This window comes from Lonchura striata, chromosome 6, assembly GCF_050655825.1.
Source record: "Lonchura striata isolate lonStrDom1 chromosome 6, ASM5065582v1, whole genome shotgun sequence".
Lineage (NCBI taxonomy): Eukaryota > Metazoa > Chordata > Aves > Passeriformes > Estrildidae > Lonchura > Lonchura striata.
The window spans coordinates 31607785-31626889 of NC_140708.1; the positions used below are offsets into that span (position 1 = coordinate 31607785).

General features: G+C 41.2%; 1 protein-coding gene across 2 annotated transcripts in view; it reads left to right on the plus strand.

The window, feature by feature from the left end:
* ADRA2A (adrenoceptor alpha 2A) overlaps positions 1-19105 on the plus strand; it is a 50334-nt gene that overhangs the window by 20499 nt on the left and 10730 nt on the right. For both annotated transcript variants that reach the window (XM_085582793.1, XM_085582795.1), the window contains exon 4: positions 1-19105. This exon is cut by the window's right edge and continues 10730 nt beyond it. The gene's annotated coding sequence lies outside the window, so the exon portion shown is untranslated.

The following is a 19105-nucleotide window of genomic DNA, read 5'->3' on the forward strand; positions in this document are numbered from 1 at the left end:
AATACAGCTGTGCTCCCATCCCTGTCAACCTCTGGTTATATTAAGCTGAGCATTTCATCACCATGGGCTGAAACTCTATGAGTGGAGAGTGTCCACACACCATCAGGTAGGAGTGGAAGAAGCCCCAGAGCACAAAGGGAGTGAGGCACCAAACAGCCCCCATCCCTGGTCCCTCCTTCGGTGCCCTGCCCAGAAGCCCTTCTGCCACTGCTGTGCTACAGCTGTGTTGAGACCACAGCACATTTCTTCAAAAATCAATCAAACTTTTCATTCACTTTAGTCTTTGCCTTACCTGTCTGAGCCTTACATATTGTTATGTTTGTGGCTGCTCTCAGTGCTGGTGTGGCTTTGCTTATGATACAGTCATTTTTTTACCTTCTGATTGCTAATATCTCCTGTTTTAGATTCTCTCTGCATCAATCTAGGAGACCAGAGATAACTAAGATGAAAAGGAACCAATTATGTGGTGCCTGGGATACTCATAGTCTGGACTTTATGACCCAGGAAGTTTCTCTCTGCACCATGCTCCCAATTTGCTGGATTTTTTTTTCTTCATTAATATAAACAAATAACACATCCTGGATACTCTGCAGTTAACAGCACTCACTTTATTGGCAGTAACTTACTATATCTCCATGAATTTATATATATATATATATATATATATATATATATATATATATAAATAGATAATCTTCCCATCAGCTAAGAATTTTTTTTTCATTTTACTTTGTTTTTTCACTTCATCATCAAGTTGAAAGCTTGCTGATGCTAGATTCTTGGACAATTTCTGAAATTAACCGAAACTAGGAACTTTCCATTGTTTTCCATTTATGTGGTGGCATTTTCCAAAGTTTTCCTTCCCACTTCATCTTTGATTGGCATGCTACCATGGATAAGGCAGGAGATGAGTTGGGTCAGTGCCAAGTCCCTGGGAACTCTCTGCAGGCTGCTGGGAGTGTCAAATTAGTGATGCAATAGATTAAATTTACCTATGATGTATTGCTGCTGTCTTTAGGGAGGTCTTCACCATGGACAAATATCTCCTGTTAGTGTGACTGCAATGCTCAAGTGTTCCCTTCTGACCAGATTTCTTTCTAAAACAGCAAACAGCCAAGCAATAATGACTGTGTTTAGGTGACTTTCAAATTTTTATTATTTTGTAAAAAAACGATGAGCAGAAGCTTTCAAATTTCAGTGTGAGAATGCATTGAGAAGTGGAAGGTTTGAATTAAGGTCACCACACTTTTTGATCCAGTATTTGGAATTTAGGTGTAGGGACCTTGTAAGGGAAGAATGTACCTCATAATAAGTGCTGGAAAACAGTTGTTCTTTTGAAGTTTTGTTTACAGACACTGAAACCCCATTGAAACATCCTATATATCATGCAGTATAACACTATATATTATATTGTTTCTGTACCAGACGAGATTATAAACAAGCATTCTTCACTCTCTTATATTTGAGAGCAGACTGTTTATTATTTGTTGTTTGTAATGTTTTACCTGGCAGAGGGTTCATTTTAAATTTCTCTCCCTATACTGAGTTGCCCATGTGTCTCTGCCCAAGCCTGGCAGGGGTGGGGGATGGTCCTGGGGAAAGTTTTCCTCCTCGAGGCTGCTCCTTTGGCAGTCACCCTTCCCAGGGGACACTCAGAGTACTGGCGAGGGAGAGCTGCTTGCAGATGTGAGCCTGCAGGCTCCAGGGCTGTTACTCAGCAGACTTCACCAGAAGGAAAAATTACTGAAGAAAAAAATATACATAATGCAAACACAGGACATAACAGGAGGAGTAGCCTTAAGTACCTTAAATTAGGGGAACTGAAAATCGTCTCACTGCACCATGACATTTTAAGCGAAGTCATTATAATTAATCTTCTTTTAATACAGAATAATAGTCTAAGAAAATGCAACACAAGCCATACTTCTCCTGCTAACACGTAACCAGGAGACAGAGTGGATTTGAAGTAAGGTGATCTTTGTAATATGGTAGAAATAAATTCCTGAAAGCAGCAATTGATCGATATGGAGAGTGGCAGGTAAAAGCAGTACAAATACCTGCTCTAAAAGCATTGGATATAGTAATTCCCACAGCACCAGGAAGATGTTAGCTAATAAGCTATACACCATATAGTGAAGCTTACACCATAAGCTTCACTATCTGGAAAAAAAAAAAAAAGAAAAAAGAAAAAAAAACAGAAAAAAATAGAATTTCCGAGTGTATGGTCAGCAAGTGACAAATGTGTATGCTGGGACTCTCTGAAACAGGGGAAAGCCATGGCCATGGCTGTGACTCATTCCTGGGCTGAGTGGCACCAAGGAGACTGTTTGCTTTCATGCTGCAAGTGGATGTGTGGCTGTGGCCCCTACCCCAGGCCAGTCTGGAGGGCAGTGTGAGAGTGTTAAACTGGTGTTGGAGAAACCTGAAAGCCTGTTCTGTTTGTGCACCTTTGAGACACTTCTCTGCCACTGACAATAGGTACAGTAAGTAGGAGAGGGTGTTTGCAGGGGATTCTGCCATTCCCCTTGGCAGGCAGGAGGTCAGGATTAGCACAGTCCTGCTAAGATGGTCCAGGGAGGCCAGGTGTCCTCTGTGAAGGCTGGAGGAGATCTCTGTCCAGTCCACTTGGCCACAACCAAAGGAGCAGAAAATGGCTTGTACTTCAACTGGAGCCAACCCATCAGATGTTAAACCTACTTCTGGGAGGATCTATGCACAATTCACAAGTGTCACTGATCCTGCAGGAACAGCAGCTCCTGTATATAAACTTGACCACCACTTTTTACATCCATCTACCAAGTATATTGTAGAGATTATATTATACTCCTGTGTAGAGGTGGTGGTGTGTGTTCATCACAGCTTGTACTTTATTCTGGTTGTATTATAAATTCTGTCTCCCACAGATGTAAGTACAGATCAAAAAGTGCACAGAAGTGCTGAAGTGCAATCCCTGTCTCACCAATTTTACAGACTAACAGTACCCCCAGACAGGGTAAGATCTCCTTAATGCCTACTGCTCACTAAGCTTCCAGTCCAACATTTAAGATCCTGCCATTTATCCAAGCCCTAGCACCTGTAGGACCCTCTCTATGCTGATTCAGCTCACTAATCTGGCAGAAAAAAATAGTACAACAGAAAAGAGGTAGATGGTTTATACTGAGTTAATGAACTGAAGTTACTCCTGGCTTTTTTTGCATAGGCCAGCTAGAAATTTCCTTCCCCAGTGAGATGGTGCTAATTCTCATCTCCCACATCATTCTCTTTTAGATTTTCTTTTGATGTAGGTAAGTAAGCTGAAAAGTGGAACGTGTGCCTTTTGCCCACCTCTGCCTGGAAATACATTTTTTGTCACTGCAGGTAGAGCCTGGACTGAACATTTTCTCCCCAGAGCCACATGGAGCAGGGCTTCAAGGGTGTAGACTGCATGAAAAATTGAAAAAATGCACATCACAGTAAGTGTTAGAAAGGACAAAACAGTGTTTAAATAATGAAAACAGTTTTTTGTGATAGCCTGTCAGACTGGGCACCAGTGTGTTGTTTGTTTTTCCTTAGATTTGTATCTTCCAGAGCTGGTTCGTTAATTTTTTCATTAAGCAGCTATCTGTCAATGCACTGTGTTTTAATTATGCCTCCTGCATGAGTGCTGGTCTGATCTAGTGATGCAGGGAAAAGCCTTCCCTGTAGGACATTTCCTCTGTCCAACCTCTGGGCTGCCCCAGCCTTGTTGCAGGGCTTAGTCCCTGTGCAGGGATCAGGCCGTGGTGTGCTCAAGCAGGACCAGGCAAGGAACCATCTCTGTCTGTGCACAGCTCCTGCTGCTTTTTTAGGAGTGTCCTGAGAGCATGGAAAAAGAGATTGGGGTTAGAGCTGACTGCTGGGCTGCAGAAATGTTCCTGACAGTGGTTGCTTTTTCTTTTTTCAGCCCTCACCTATACATCTGCTCTTCTACCAAATCTTTTTCTTCCTTCTGTCTGAAGCCCCTCTAAAAGCTCCTTCAGAATGATTTGCCTCTATTCTCATTCAACCTCCATCTCTCTGCAGAGATGCCTGGAGCAAACAGCTTCTCCTGTACTGCAGCTCATGAACTCACCTACAATCTGATTCAAGTGCAGTTATCAAAGGGTACTGCTGCTCCATTGTCTTGAGTTATATCTATATTGCACAATGTAGGGGAGATTTATCAAACTAACCATAATTAATTTAGCACAATTAGCAGTTTAGCCAGGCTGCCATGGGGCTGCTAAAGGGCTCATTTACCCCTTTAGAAGATCAACAGAGACAAATCTTAATCTGGTAGGTGCAATGAATATGTTCATCCAAAATTGAAGCTGAGGTATACTTTCCAGAAGAAACAAAAAAAATAAATAAATCCATAATTCCATAGATTTATTAATATTTTACCAAACATCCTCTATAGATGTATTCATATTTTATAGCCATAGATTTTATTTGTGGAGTAGGGAAAAAATTGTGAAAGCTCTCGTTTCTTAATTCTGATTTTACTACTCGCAGTGCTAAAAGGACAGTTTGCACCTGTGTTAATCAGGGTTGCTGTGAGCATGGAAGTGTAAGAGAGCCATTGGCAGTGAACATGTTCCAGTCTGATGCTGGTAATAGGAATCTCACTTTTAAGTGTGGGGACACCTGAAGTAGTTTTACACAAGGGAAGGCGCCGTGTGTGAGAAGCACTGAGCTGGACAGGAGTCACTGCACAACCAGTTTGTGGGAGGAACGGTGTCTGCTTGTGACTGCAGATGAAGTAACTCCTGTTCAAACACCCAAGAGGTAGCTGGGATGAAGGATAACTCAGCAGTCAGGTGTTCCCACCCTGGAGGCTCTCCTTCCTATCCCATTTATTAGTATGCTCCATGGTTCCTCCATCTGTCATAGTCTGCATTAAACATGAAGGGATGAAGTCACCCTTATCATTTCCCCTCCCACCTTTGGTGAGAACTGTTTGTGCTTTGGTTGATTGAAACCTGCTGTGGTTGTTTTCAGGACTTGCTAATACCAGGATAAATCTGGAGCTACTGTACAAAGAGTGCATTCTGGCACCTCTGACAATAGACTTACTGTGACACTGGTCTCAGCTGGTGTGGCATCCAGGCTTGAGTACTGTGTGGTAGAACTGCACCCCTGTGCACTATCCTCACATCAGATAAAACAGCAGCTTATCTTTATTTAAATTGTCCTGGAAGAAAGGAAAGCTGGAGCACTGAGCCTCTTATGGGTCAGCTTGCAATGAGCATTCATGAATTTTAGAAGTCTTTCATGAGACCAGAAGCATTGAGAGGGAGAGAACCACAAAGATCACTGACTTGCTGTTGCCTAAAAAGCTGAAAGGAGAAGAGCAGATATACCACAAATGCAGCAGATTTCCTTTGCCAGGCAGCAGGGCATTGTAGCAGCAGAAAACACAACTTTCCTCCAAGGACATAAAAATGAGCATGACGAAAGCAGGAGATAAAGGACCACAGGGTAATGCTGGTAGAGCCCATTCCACCCTTGGGCAAGGGCAAAGACTATGTTTGGTCAGGAAATGTGGAGACGTCACCACATTCCAAGTGCTGGGTGCAATTACGGATGCAGTAGATCTCTTGCTAGGATGTGTGCACGGGGAAATATTTCCCAGAGATGGAGCAACTTCGACGTAAAAATTCCTCCTCGTCTCATGGATTGTGCCAAGGAAAACAGCACTGGGACAAGGCAATCTCACAGCAGGAAGAAGTGAGTCCATGAATGAGTCCACTGTAGCACCATAATGGGCATGAATGTGTGCTGGCTCTTTGCACGTGGGAGAACTGGAAAAGGCTTTGGGCAGAGCCCTGCCCTGTGGCTGGTTGGTGGTGATCTCATCCCAAAATAGAAGATGGAGGAGGCAGTAATGGTCTGCCAGGATTGGCAGTACTGGCAGAGAGAAGGGAAAGGAAGGGAGGGTGGAGTGACCAAAGAAGCTGAGGAATCATGTCAGTAAAATACCTTTTAAAGAAAATCTTGAATCAATCCCTGTGTTACTGAACCAAGATGGTCTGAAGTGAGAAGTCATTAGAGTTCATTATCCCAGGCAACCTATGGCCATTAATTGTCTCTGGCAGCAATACCTAAGGTTGAAGGAACATCCAGGCTATGGCTCTGAGTGCTGGAATGCAGAGACATGATAGGGCACAAATACTTTCCTCATAGATATCAAGGAACTTGAAAAAGATAAAAATGGTGCCACAGCTAAAAGAACAGTTAAGTGAGCAAGGGAAACAACAAATCACTGATAAGCATTGCTCCTTCTGGGACCAAAGTTTAGTGATCCACAGGAAGAAACACCTTTTCTGATGATGACAGACATGCTCCATCTATTGTTTCATATCTCTTTCCTTTTCCTATGTTGTCACATGATTTCTCAGTCATAAAGCTCCTTATTACCTTGGTCTTTAAATGGTCCACTAAGGAAGTCAACCTAATTCAACACTCCTTCCTGCACTGAAATGGCCATCGAATTGCTGAGTCTGATTTAAACCAAAACTCTAAACTTTTCCTCACTACTGCAAAGCAGGATGGTTGTTCTTACATAATCTGGAAAGGGGATTTCTCAGCAGGTTTTCTCTGCCTTTGCTTCCAGGACCATTCTGGCTGTCTTTATGGGAAAAATAAATATTTTGGCACCTACAGTTATCAACCCCTGCCTTTCAGACCCTTTTACCCTCTAGAAGTACTGTGTGCCTTGTAGTCAAGGGTTTTCAAGCCAAATCTGAGGTCATAATCTAGATTTCAATAACAAAGTATCTTCAAAGGGAATGTTTGATCTTTCCCTCTGATACTCATGGAAATTCACTTAAGGTCCCTCGCTCCTCTCAGCTCTGGTTATGGAGGCTGAGAGAGAGGAATGCTCTCTCACAGAGTGTACCTGTCAGCCACTCTTGATCAAAGCCTGGCAGCTGGTATCCATCCAGGAGCAGAAAAATAAGTACACAGGTGGAGAAATGAGGATCTGAAATTTGCCCTTGGGTAGCCAGCTTTCCATATCAACATTGTGAGTATTCTCAACTGTTAAGTAAAAGCTGAGACAATAAATCCCAAATATAAGAAATTAAAATCAATAAACTCACCAAGTCTTCCATGTCACAGTTCAGACTCATAAAGAGATACAGCTACTAAATCCCCACTGTGCTCCTCTTTCACAATTGCACACATTAAGAAAAGGGATGAAAGAGTTATATGAAACATTTGTCTTGGTATAGGAATCAGTTATCTTAATGATGCAATATCAAAAGGAAATATTGTCTCATTTAGACATCTACCAGCTACAGTCACTACAATGCTCCCAAAAGAATGGTAATTATTCTCACAGATGCCTAGAAATTAAGAATTATACTTTCTCTATGTTTAATATCCTAGCTGTGCTTTCAAGGGTCATCTGTCTTAGTAAAGCTTTGGGGATCTAATTCAATTGCTTTCTGCCTGTCATTGCTTATTTATAAAACACGTATCTTTCTGGTGATACTGTGTTCCAGTGGATCTCTCAGAAGCTGGAAAAATGGATGAACAAAATAGACATGATCTGCTCATCGTGCCTCTAGGACTACATCCTGTCCTCAGCTGTCTCATTTTGCTAAACAAAGGACATACCTAAAAAATGCATCAGCCTCGAGCTGATCATGCCACACGGTAGGGTGGAGACATAGCCACCTTTTGGTACTTTGTGCTGATTGTTCTGCTAAAACCAGCAGCCAGCTGGTGATTTTTCACCTCAGCTAACATCTGCAAGGTGTGAGACATTTGCTCACCTGTATGCAGACAAAGAATAATTTATAATGGATTATTTACAAGATCACACCAGTATGGAACAGCATTACCATTAGCCCCAGAGTAACACCAAAATTGATAAGCTTTGCAGAGACAGATGAAATGCAGCCATTCCTCAAGAGAGACACTGTAGTGCTTGGGGATGTCACATGCATATGCTAAAGACGAAATATTAGTGTAATATTAGAGGATGAGAAAAAACCCTAATCTATATAAAACTTCCCAACTGAATCTCTGAGATGTGTTGGCCACTATATTATTCTGAGAGTTTTCAGCAACTCATCTAGTTTGTGTTCCAGGTCATAAGCGCTCAGTTGAATTTTTTGTCACTCCTTACTTGCTAAAATTAACCATATGTTTAAGTGCTTTCAGGTTGGAAATGCTTATGGATAAGCAGCATCAAATTTCAGGCTAACAAATGCATATGGAATCTTAACATCTTCTTGTAGGAAGTAACTGGCAGAGCCTTTCAGCCCTGAGAGTTCTCTCTTTCTGTAGTCTAGAGTATATTGTTCTGATTAACGAATCATAAGATGGAGTTCTTTCCAAACATCTGATGCTATATTAATAATTTTCTTAATTAAAAAAAAAAAGGAGGAATCACATATTTTGCCTTGTTGCTCTGATAACTATGAATTATTGCATATTTTACTTGACTGCTCCTGTGGTTTTGTACAGTTCTAGGAACATGAAGAAATCATTCTGAAGATGGCTTTAATTCAATAATATAAAAGTTTGGATTCAGCTAACTACCAGATGCTGAGTCATAGAGAGAGAGATGCTTCGGAGGTAATGGATTATGGATGGAGTTTGTAGGATTCAGTACTTATCCTTATTCAGAATCATCAATATATATCACCAATGTGTCTTTCTTGTCCAGGATCATTGTCAGTTATAATTTCTGGTCAATGTGGGGGAGCATCTGACTCTGTCACAGCAACAGCACCAGCTGGTGCAGGTCTTAGGGCAGGAGAGAGACTGAAAACCAGCCCGTGTGCATGTAGGAGGAAAGCTGTGCTGAGAGCCTGGAGAGCGAGGAAGGGGAAAATGGTCAGTTTTCTAACATTTATTGATTAAATCCTGCCCAGCCTCTTCATGGAGCACAGCTGCCTGCTATAAAAGTAAAAAGACAGCACAGAGCAACAGCCCCAGCAAATCTGGTGGTGAATGTGCGTGTCAAGGCACGGAGCTCCGGGCTCCGAGCTTGGTCGTTGTCACCGAGCTGGGCTGCTCCAAGGATGGATGGAGTGTTTGGCTCCACCTGCAGTTCTTGTGGGATTCCAGCCGTGTCACAGCCTGCCTGGCCTCCTCACGCTGTCCGTGCACACCAACAAAATGACAACGATGGCAAAGCACAAGATGGGAAATGCAGCCATCAGGAATTTTTTGGTTCACACAAGGATAATGGAGAGTCACCAAGAGAACTGAGAGAAGGAGGGCAAATCCCTGGTAAAGAAAACCAAAACAGACAGAAATACTAAAGGCAGGAGAACTTTTAAGGCTTGAGAAAGTGTAAGGAAAAGAAAATGATGTGGGGGCAGAAGAAAAAAAAAAGAGAGGAACACCAGAGAGAAGCTGTGGGGTTGTTGATGCTGCAGGATCACAGACCTGATGCCTGTGTGCTAACTGTGCTCAGTTTATAATAAGCATCAAACCTCAGCATCTGCATTCAGATGAGCTGAGAACACATTCCATAGATTCCATAGCACTTCTTAGGGAACGTTGTTTTCCTATTGAGACATTTAGTGATGGACAGGAGATGAACTAGTGGTCTCTGTCTCCACCTTCTAACAGAAGTGAATTGCTGCAAAACCAGAAGTCCTGAAATTCCCAGCTGATCTGTTCAATCTCTGTTTTAATTTTTTCTGGAGAGTTGTGAAACTAAGCCCTCAGAGTAAAGTGGGGTGAATCTGTGTGAGGCCAGTAGCTGTGGGCAACTGGAGGGATAGGAAGGAGAAAATCAGTCTGGTGGTTGACTCTGGGCATGTGCAAAGGAAATTTAAAACCAGAAAGTGTTGTAGTGGCCTCTAAAATATATATCTGAAAAAAAACCCTGCTACTTAAAAGGCATTTGCTAGTTCTGGAAAAAAGCAGCAATTTGAGATAAGAGACACCTGTGAGGAGAAGGTTTCCCTTGCTATGCTTCCATATACAACACACACACAAAAAAGGGAAAAAAATACTGGAGGAGCTGCAGTGATCATTGCTGTTTGGGGCTGCTGAAGCTGCATTCCTGAGGGAAGAAAGGTGCAGAAGTCAAGAGTGAAAGAGAAGCAGTCTGTCTTCAGCAAGAGGACAAAGCTGACTTGCAGGGAGCCCCTTGGTGTGGGGCTGGACCCACCTGGTCCTTGCCTGCCAGATTGAACCTGAAGACCCATCAGCTGGTGGAGGATACTGAGTTCCTTTTGCAGCAGTGCCTTGGGGGTCAAAGTGGGACCACAGGACACAGAGGTCAGTGCCAAGTACATTATTTTCAATGTCTCTGATTCTCTTTTTTAAGTCTTCAACTTGGCAGCTGAGAACTTCATTAAGCCTTCACTGTGCTAGAGTAGTTTTTGTCTCTAAGCTTGGCTAGGCACATGCCTGAGCCCAGCTCAGTCCAAGGTTCCTCTGGAAGCAATGAATCCATGCAAGGTGGTGTGTGCAGACTGCAAACCAGTCTACACTGGGAAGTGACCATGGCACAGTTCAGCCATCACGGCTGATCCACCAGCCTGGGATTAATACCATCAGTGACAGTTCACAGAAAGGAATTCCTCAGGTTTACCCAACAGTCTGTCTTAGGCTATGGATAAGCTTTTGGGAGATTGCTCAGGATTTCTTTTTATCCCAAAATACCTCATCTAAGAGAGACAACTTTACAGGCTAAAGTAGATGGCAGCATTATTAGGGGAAAAACAGGGGGATTTTGAAATGGGACCTGATTTCTGGTACTCCAAGATCAGTTTTGAAGAGTAAAATATTTGCAAATCTGTCCTTTACAAGGTGAGACACTTCTGTCCCTGCCATTTGCCTGAGCATGAGAATTGGAACTCCTTATCTGTGCTGAAATGCACCCATCTCCCTCCCGTCCTCCCCACCCTGAGATCTCAGTCCCAGAAGCTGAGTCCCTTCAGTCACTTATCTGGCAGGTACATGAAATGCAGCGTTAGTTCAAGGACATGCACTAATAAAATAAACATATCATGAAAGGCAACACATGGTAAATATTCTTAACCTTTTCTGCAGCAGATAAGCTTGGAAGGAACTGATGAAGCAACATCTACTGTTATGTTTCCAGAGTAGTTGCATGTTACTGAGTGACTCAGGTGAAAAGGATTCATCCCTGGCCAGTCTTCTTTTGCTGTTATTACACTCCAGGGAAGTACACTTTTATTCAACTGCCTGTGAAACATCAGGTCTAAAGTGCAACAAATTGGCCACTGGCAGTCCTATTAAGAGGTGTAAGTGCGTATTACTCATTTTATTGTTTGTGTGTAATTTGAGCCTTTCAAATTTCCCTTGAAAGCCTTAGCCTAGTTGCCTATTATCACCTGAAGCACAGGGGAGTTTTGCTGTTGGACTCGTTGCTGTAAGGTGTTTGGTCTGGAAGTGTATGTGCATTCAGGACAAAACTACCAGAGGCTGTGAAGGTGTGCTGGGGAAATTCAAGGCTGCTGGTGGCAGCTTATTGTGTTAGATGGACTATTTCTCCAAACCAGTTTGGCTGTCAGCTCACGTGATGGCAGCATATGCAGCTTCAGGAAGGGGAAAACAAGACCTGTTGTGGGGACATAAGTACCTAAATTATGTCCTTGGTCTGTGGTGCTCGGATTGTACATATTACAACTCTTCTCTGGCTACAAAAATTCTGAGGACTCTGATCACCCTGGCATGAATTATTATAAGGAACAGAATGCTTAAAAACAAGAAAATGTGTCTGTGGTCCAAAATCCTTTTCAATCATCTCATTGTTTCCTCCTTCACTGTATTGCCTCCTGCCTCCCAAATAATGCATATAGCCTCTAATTCCATTAGCTCTGTGTATGAGTGCTTAAGCTGCCCACTAGCATCCTGTCACTAGGAACAAACTTCCCTAAGGTGAATTATTACCCAGTTATGGAAGTTTTGTAACCTTTTCTGAGGCATTCAGTGCTGGTCACTCAATGCAGACAGGGCTTTGATTGAGGACTAATGGCAGGGCAAGGTGAAGGAGGATCTTTCCTTGGAGCTGTCTTGAATAGGAAAGCAGTATACTAAGTAGCTAGTACAGAAATAAAGCCACAGGTTTTGCTTTTTGTCTTGAAGAAGCTGCAATTTAATATCAGTTGGGATGTATTATATGAAGGTAAAGAAGAAATCAGAGAGAACCATAGCATCTGAACAAGATTGGAGCAAAGAGGCATTGGGCAAATTCTCTTTCCTATTTTCTTGTGAATTTGTATCATGCCATTTGCCAACAGAACCAACAGAAGGAAAAGGGGTTTCCTGTAGTATTAAGTTATCGACTGGAAAACTTAAGGAATCCAAGAAACAATTTGTATCTTGCTACCTGTCTTTTTGATCACAATATATCTGGTATTAAAATAGGTCATGGCTCTGCTACACAATGTGCCCTGCAAACATACCACAGCAGACCTTCACCTAAATTGTCACGGAAAATCAATTTAATGCTTCTCTTCCATATTTATGTTACTTTTGACCTGGACAGATTTCTCAAGCTATGTGAAGGAGTGGTTTGGTGAGATGTGGGGAGAAGTGATGTGCAACAGCTGGGCATTTTTTACCTTGTCAGAAACAAATCATAGACTTCATGCCATTAGGAAATGTAATTTCTGCTTGGGTTTTGAGGGACTCGAATGATTTGAGGATGTTGTGTGTATGTGAATGAGATTACCAATTCAGATCATTGACCATCGGTGGTGTTAATATTGACCAATTTTAGCAGTGGTAAAAAGGAAGGGAAGGCCAGTGTTAAAAAAAAAAAAAAAACAACAACAAAAAAAGAAAAATAATTGGAAATATAAACTAGCTACATGCAACTGAGCCCTTTGTATGGTATCCCCTATTATATAAAGTATCACAAAGCTCCTTGTGGATGTTGATAGATTTATGAGAGGGAGTGAGTTGGAAACAGAGCAGGAAGTTACAGATTGTGCAGTCTTGCTGAAATATTGGGGAATATAGTTCACATCTGTTACTTTCCCAAAGTCCTTAGTGGAGTGACAAATGGCATACTGCTGTTTCTTCTGTTACAATCTGGTCTCTGTCAATTAAGTGTGTAAAGAAAATCTGCAGGGATCCTGGTAACACTGTGCAATGACCAGACTTGCAATTGAAGCAATGTACATACAAAAGAGGAGGGATTAATATCAGTTAAGAATTCCTCTTGCCTGAATTTAAATTACATTTCTGTGTATCAGATTCTCCTGGGTACAGCTAATGTAGAAAACAAGGTAGCCTTCGTGTCACTTGGACAACAGCAGAAGAGCACAAAGTGAATCTAGAGCCTGGTATACAGAAGGAAAGGACTAAAACACGTCCTTAAGTGCCACATCTACATGTAAATACTTCTGATGCCATGAGAAGGCTGACCTAGAACAGAGGTCAGACAGAGTTAAAGAATAAAGGGTCAAAATGCATGATCGGTCCCAGAGTCTCTCGCTTTTATAAGTTTTGGTCCATTTGCATATTGCAGTTAAATGCCCAGTTATAGCTTAGGTTATGAAGTCCCATTCTCCTTGTTTTTTCTCTCCTCAATTCACTGTTGTTTATGCTCTTGGGACTGAAATTTGTATCAAGGTTATCCTTGGTCCCAGCTGGAAAAGGAATTGTTTTGTCTACCTACACTGTGAAGAGAGCTTACAAACACTTTATATGAAGCTCAGAACTACACACTAAAACAGTACAGAATCTGAAAAATGTAATAACTAAAACTAAAGGCATCATCTCCAGGGATGATGATTCCACCACTTCCTTGGGCAGCCTGTTCTAATGCCTGACAACACTTTGGTGAAGAAGTTTTCTGAATATCCAGTCTAAATAGACAAGATAATATGTTCCATTGCCTTCCCTGGACTGAGGTCAGACTGGCAGGTCTGTAGTTCCCTGAATTCTTTTTCCAACCCTTCTTGTAAATGGGCATCACATTTGCTAACTTCAGACTCACTCTGGACAGATAAAACAGAAAGACAACAGCATAGCCTTCAGTATTGCAATCTGGAAAGCAAAATAATAATAAGAAAGGGATTAAAGTGATAACTTTTAGTTGACAGATTTTGTTTGTAAAGCTACAGTAATCTAATGGACAACCTGAATTTCATGGAGAGAGTCTGTATGCTGCTCTGGGATTACTGGATTGAATAATTTATGGGAAATGAAAATCAACTGCATGTAGGATGGTAAAGTACATGGCCAGTCTGTGGCAGCCCAATTTCTTTGAAATGGCTCCAATCCCACCAACACACTTCTGAGGGAAGCTTTGTCTTCATCCCTTGCTCCTGCAGGAGAGCAGTGTGAGTCAGACCAATTCTGGTAAGTCAGCTTGGATCAGATATGGGGCAGAAAAAAGCTGCTCCTCCTGGAGCACAGTATTATCTGGTGGGTACAGCTGCATTAAAGAGCCATTCTGCTCTGGAGATTTATTAACTCTTCATCTCCCCAGGGTTAGTCTCATGGAGTTTGTACAAGGGCTGCACTGGCTCCCCAGGCAGGCTCCTTGTGATAAGAAGTCAGGGCAGCTGTTTGCTCTCCTGAGACAGAAAATGCCCCAACTGAGTCTTACAGCCCAGGTTCATCCAGGAGGCAGCATATATGAAGAGTTTTTGTGGGCCTCTTCACTTTGTAGATGTGAAAACTTTTAAATTATATGTGTGGGCAAATGGGGAGACATCAAGGTGTACCCCTGAGGTCTGGCTCGGAAGCTACATCAGCATGAAGACCACAGCCAAGGACAGAGTTACCCCCTCTCTTGCCTTCCCATTTCTACCAGCCAGAGTGGTCTGAGTCATGGGAGAAACAGAACTTTTTGGTCTTGGAGATATCCTACAAGCCATACCAAAATAAAAAGTATATGAGGTGTTTAATACAGAATAAGCTTCAGCACAGCTGCAGACTCATCAATGATTATGTTCTTGGCTCTCATTTTTGTAGGCAGACCTTCAAAGTCAGCTTTGGTTTATTTGACATAATTGCTGTAATAGTACCTATCAGCTTGTTAATGTAGAAATCTCAGGTATTTGGCATTCAGGTCAATATGTCATACATAGATATTCCCTATTTTTGCACACTGCTTGTTAGTTAGTATAATGCTCAGGAATGGACTAATGTCATGTAAATAATTTCATCAGGGCAAAATTATTAGATCTACTCACCCCCAAACTCACATTATTTTAAAAGCCATATTTCAATTCATAGGAAGCAGAGAAGGCTGCACATACAAAAAGCTGCCTCACAGCCAATCTGCAGTTTTTAAAAATGTAACCCTTTGGGAGAGTCTAACTTCATTTGTAATTTCTTTGTCTCCAGCTCAGTGGAGCATGAAAAAGGAACAGTTCCTCTCCCAAACCCAGCCAAGCACACAGGTGGAAGCTAACTCAGGGGAAAGCAGCACACAATAGTCTCACAGCCTGGGTGCTGAATGGTGTGGCCCTATCTTGGTGTCCACATTAACAATCCAATCTCTACCAGGAATTTGATATGTTAGTCAATGCTCATCTCAGGTTTATAGAGCTATGGAGACTTATAATTGGTTCATAAATTCTTTTCCCTAAGCCATTGTTAAGACCATTATTGCTAAGAATTATTTGGCTTTTCTGTTTCAGGCCATTTCTGCTAGGGTCCTGTAATTCTTGGTTGCCTTTTACTTACATAATGAGAGTTTCTTTTCTACAGAATATCTTCCATTTTCCTATAAAAATATTTCCTTTTTTTTTTCCATAAACATTTGAGTGAGAGTTTTTTCATTATTCTGGAAGAGACATCAATATCATTGTTTTTTTATGCAAAAGGAAGAACCAGTCAAAGAAGAGCATCAATTACTTATTTTGGTTTGTGTTACAGTAGTGATGAGAGGGATACACTGGCAGATGTGACCTTGGAGGCCAATGTTCTGGGCACCCTGGAGTCCCAGAGGAGCAGAGGAAAAGCACCAAGCATGAGAAAACAGTCTGTCCTTTGGGCTTTGGACTGTCTCAGGTCACAGGCTGCCCTGTGCCTGCAATGTGCGGTGCACACTAAACAATGCTTAAATATCCACGTCTCATACTGCAGGGTAAGTTGCCTTTGTACTGCCCTGATTTTTTCTATATGAGCTATAATCCTGCTCCAGAAATATGCCTTGAAATTGAAATCACACTGGGAAGAGGAAAGAAGTTGGAGAAGTACAGTCACCTCTGTGTATCTCAATTAAATGTGCCTTCAGGATGTTCTAAGGGAATACAGAATATGTGCCCAGAGACAAAAAAAAAAATTGTTATTATTATAATTTTTATTGTTATGGTTATTACCAGGTATTAATTTATTTCACCTATGAATTCTTGGCTGAATTCCTCAATGAGTCTTTTTGGAGTGCCTGTATTTCTGTGTAGGTGTGTCCATCAGCTCAGGGCACGGTCACAGGACTGCTGTTGGATAGTTCATATGTGGGAAGACATCACAAACTTGGACAGTGAAGAACTGGGAAATAAGAAGTCAAGTTAACACTTCACTGCCTTTTGAAGAGTGCTAACTGAAAACTGATGTGTAGGGTGAGGACTTTATCAAGGAGCAGATCATCTTCATTACACTTGGGTTCAAAATATGGCAGCACCTCGGTGTTTTCAGCTTCCACTAGCTGAACTTGTGGTAAGATGATAGCTCACTGTTTAAAGGGCCTTGAAAGGCTTTTTAAAAGTATTTGGATCTGGAAACTTTGGCATGGTTTCCTTCTAATATGGACATGGTTATGAGGCTTCATAACCTGCCTTATTTCAAGCTTTGTTTAATACCCTCATAATTACAATGAATTTGCCATGAAAAAGGCTGGAGTTGAGGATATGAAGACCTGCCCACTATGCATGATCCTGGATGGCAGCCTGATTTATTTTCATATCAGGTTTTCCTTGGTTTCATTGCATTTTCGATACAGAGCAAAGCTATTTCTGTATTTTAATGTGTATTTTTTTTAATAGTTGTTATTCTAATTGTGTAAGGGGAAGTTTTATGATGCAGACATGTTATATTACTATCTCTATAACAGGAGTCCAGAATTATTAATCAGAATTCTCCAAACAATGGTAGTTGTAGTGAGCAAAGGGTAGAAAATGGGGAAAGGAACAGAGAGCCACAGCTGCCTCTCTACTTCAGAGAGCATGTAACTGTCCCAAATATAAATATCAAACAAAAACCTTCACATTCACTGCTATTTGATATAAATTCACTTTAGCAGAATTTGATATAAATCACTTTAACAGAATTTGATATAAATCACTTCAGCAGAATTTGATATAAATTCACTTTAGGCCTAGATACCCATCAGATTGCATCAGCTTTTTCATCTCTGCTGCAACAGGAAACTTTGATTTTATTTCCAAGGGACTTGAGTTTGGGTTCCTTCTAAATTAAGTTGAGTAATAGGGCCAGTAAAAACTGCATCTGAACTCTTCCATTCTCCTCCATTCAATTTCATGCCTCCAATTTCTGCGTTTCTAATGAAAGAGATGTTTAAATGTTTACTAGCAGGCATCTCAGTTGAACAGATTTGGCAAGCTGCTGAGAAATGTAAGTTGCAAAACATTTGATATGAATGATTTTCTTCTCTATCAAAAAGATCTTATGTCAAAAGTGAAGACAAGTCTCTGCTTTTGCTCTTCCTAATTACAGGATGTTAGACATTAAACATTGAACTAGAAATCCAATTACATGATTATTAATCAGATGCATTTTTTTCAAACTGGGGGAAAATAGGCTAAGTGAAACATGAAAGTCCACTGGGAAACACTACCAATTAAAGCAATTAAAAAAGGACACGGAATTCTTAATTTTTACACTTGGCTAGAAAGTTGATTGACTGGGCTTGATTCTCCTGGGAGTAGGTGTGCTGTGCAGTTTTTTATTTGCTTCTTGATATCACATGCTTCTGTTTCCTTATGAAGAATAATTAATTTTCTTTGCAGGAAAATTTACTTATTGTGATATGGGTAGCTGATCAGGTTTAAAATGTTGGATCAGGTTAAGTGATGCCTGTCATATAACATTTCCACTCACTGGAGAAGCACATATTCTCTCCACTCTTATTCTGCAGACAGACTTTCTGACAGCTGAAGTGTAGCCAGTAAATTTCTTTTCCATTAGTTGCAAATTGTACAACAATATACTAAAGTAATTACATCATAAATCTTCTTGCCTTGAAGTTAGGCTCTGCAGTACACACTCATAAAATAGTGCAGTAGCAAATAAAATCACTGCATCTGTGTATATTTGTCTTGCAATAATTTTTCTGAGGGTGGTCTATAACATTGACAAATGGGAATTAAGGAGGAACTAATAATAATTCAATATTTCTTGCTTTGTGTAAGAGAGGGACTATGGTTCTTCAGAAATTAGAGCTACCATGGAGCTGCACATGGGTCAAAGCAAAGATTATTGCCAACAGTCTCCTTAGCTGTGCATTAAGAACTGAATATAATTTTCCCTTGATCATGAAGGGTATGGTGAGTTTTGTTGAAGATCTGAGCTCAAGACAATGTTGAAGCACCTTAGGAGTGTACCCAGTGTAGACAGAATATCTCTAGGATAAATCTAACCACTGAATGGCTCTAAAATGCTTTGAATGTCAGGGAAATACAAATGAGAATATTTGCACAAAAAGAAGTAACTGCCAATACATCTATTTTTCTTAGCTCCCTAGAAAAGGACAGGTATATACCTAAAGCACTCACTTGGCACCTGAATGTGAACAGGCATCATTTAGCATTCACCACTGTGTTGCAAACTGTGGCAATAAAATGATGGTTTCTTGGCAGTTGGCTACCCTGGAGATAAAGATCCCTGTAACCCTTCTGATACTCTTTTAATTGTGCAATAGGAAAGTTTCTTTCCTTTTTTTGGGAGAAGATGGCAGCAGAGGTCCTGTCTCATCCCATCCTCCTTCTCCACGGAAGCTACCAGATATTCAGGTTTATATATTATATTATTTATTTTATATTATATCCTGAAGAGCTCTGGATCCCAGGCTGGATATATAGGAGTGCATGTCAAGTTTAATTTGCTGCAGTGTGTATGGATCAGCAGTCAGCATGTGAGATCTTTGTCTCTCCCCAGAACGAGATCAGTGCTGCCACCCACTCCT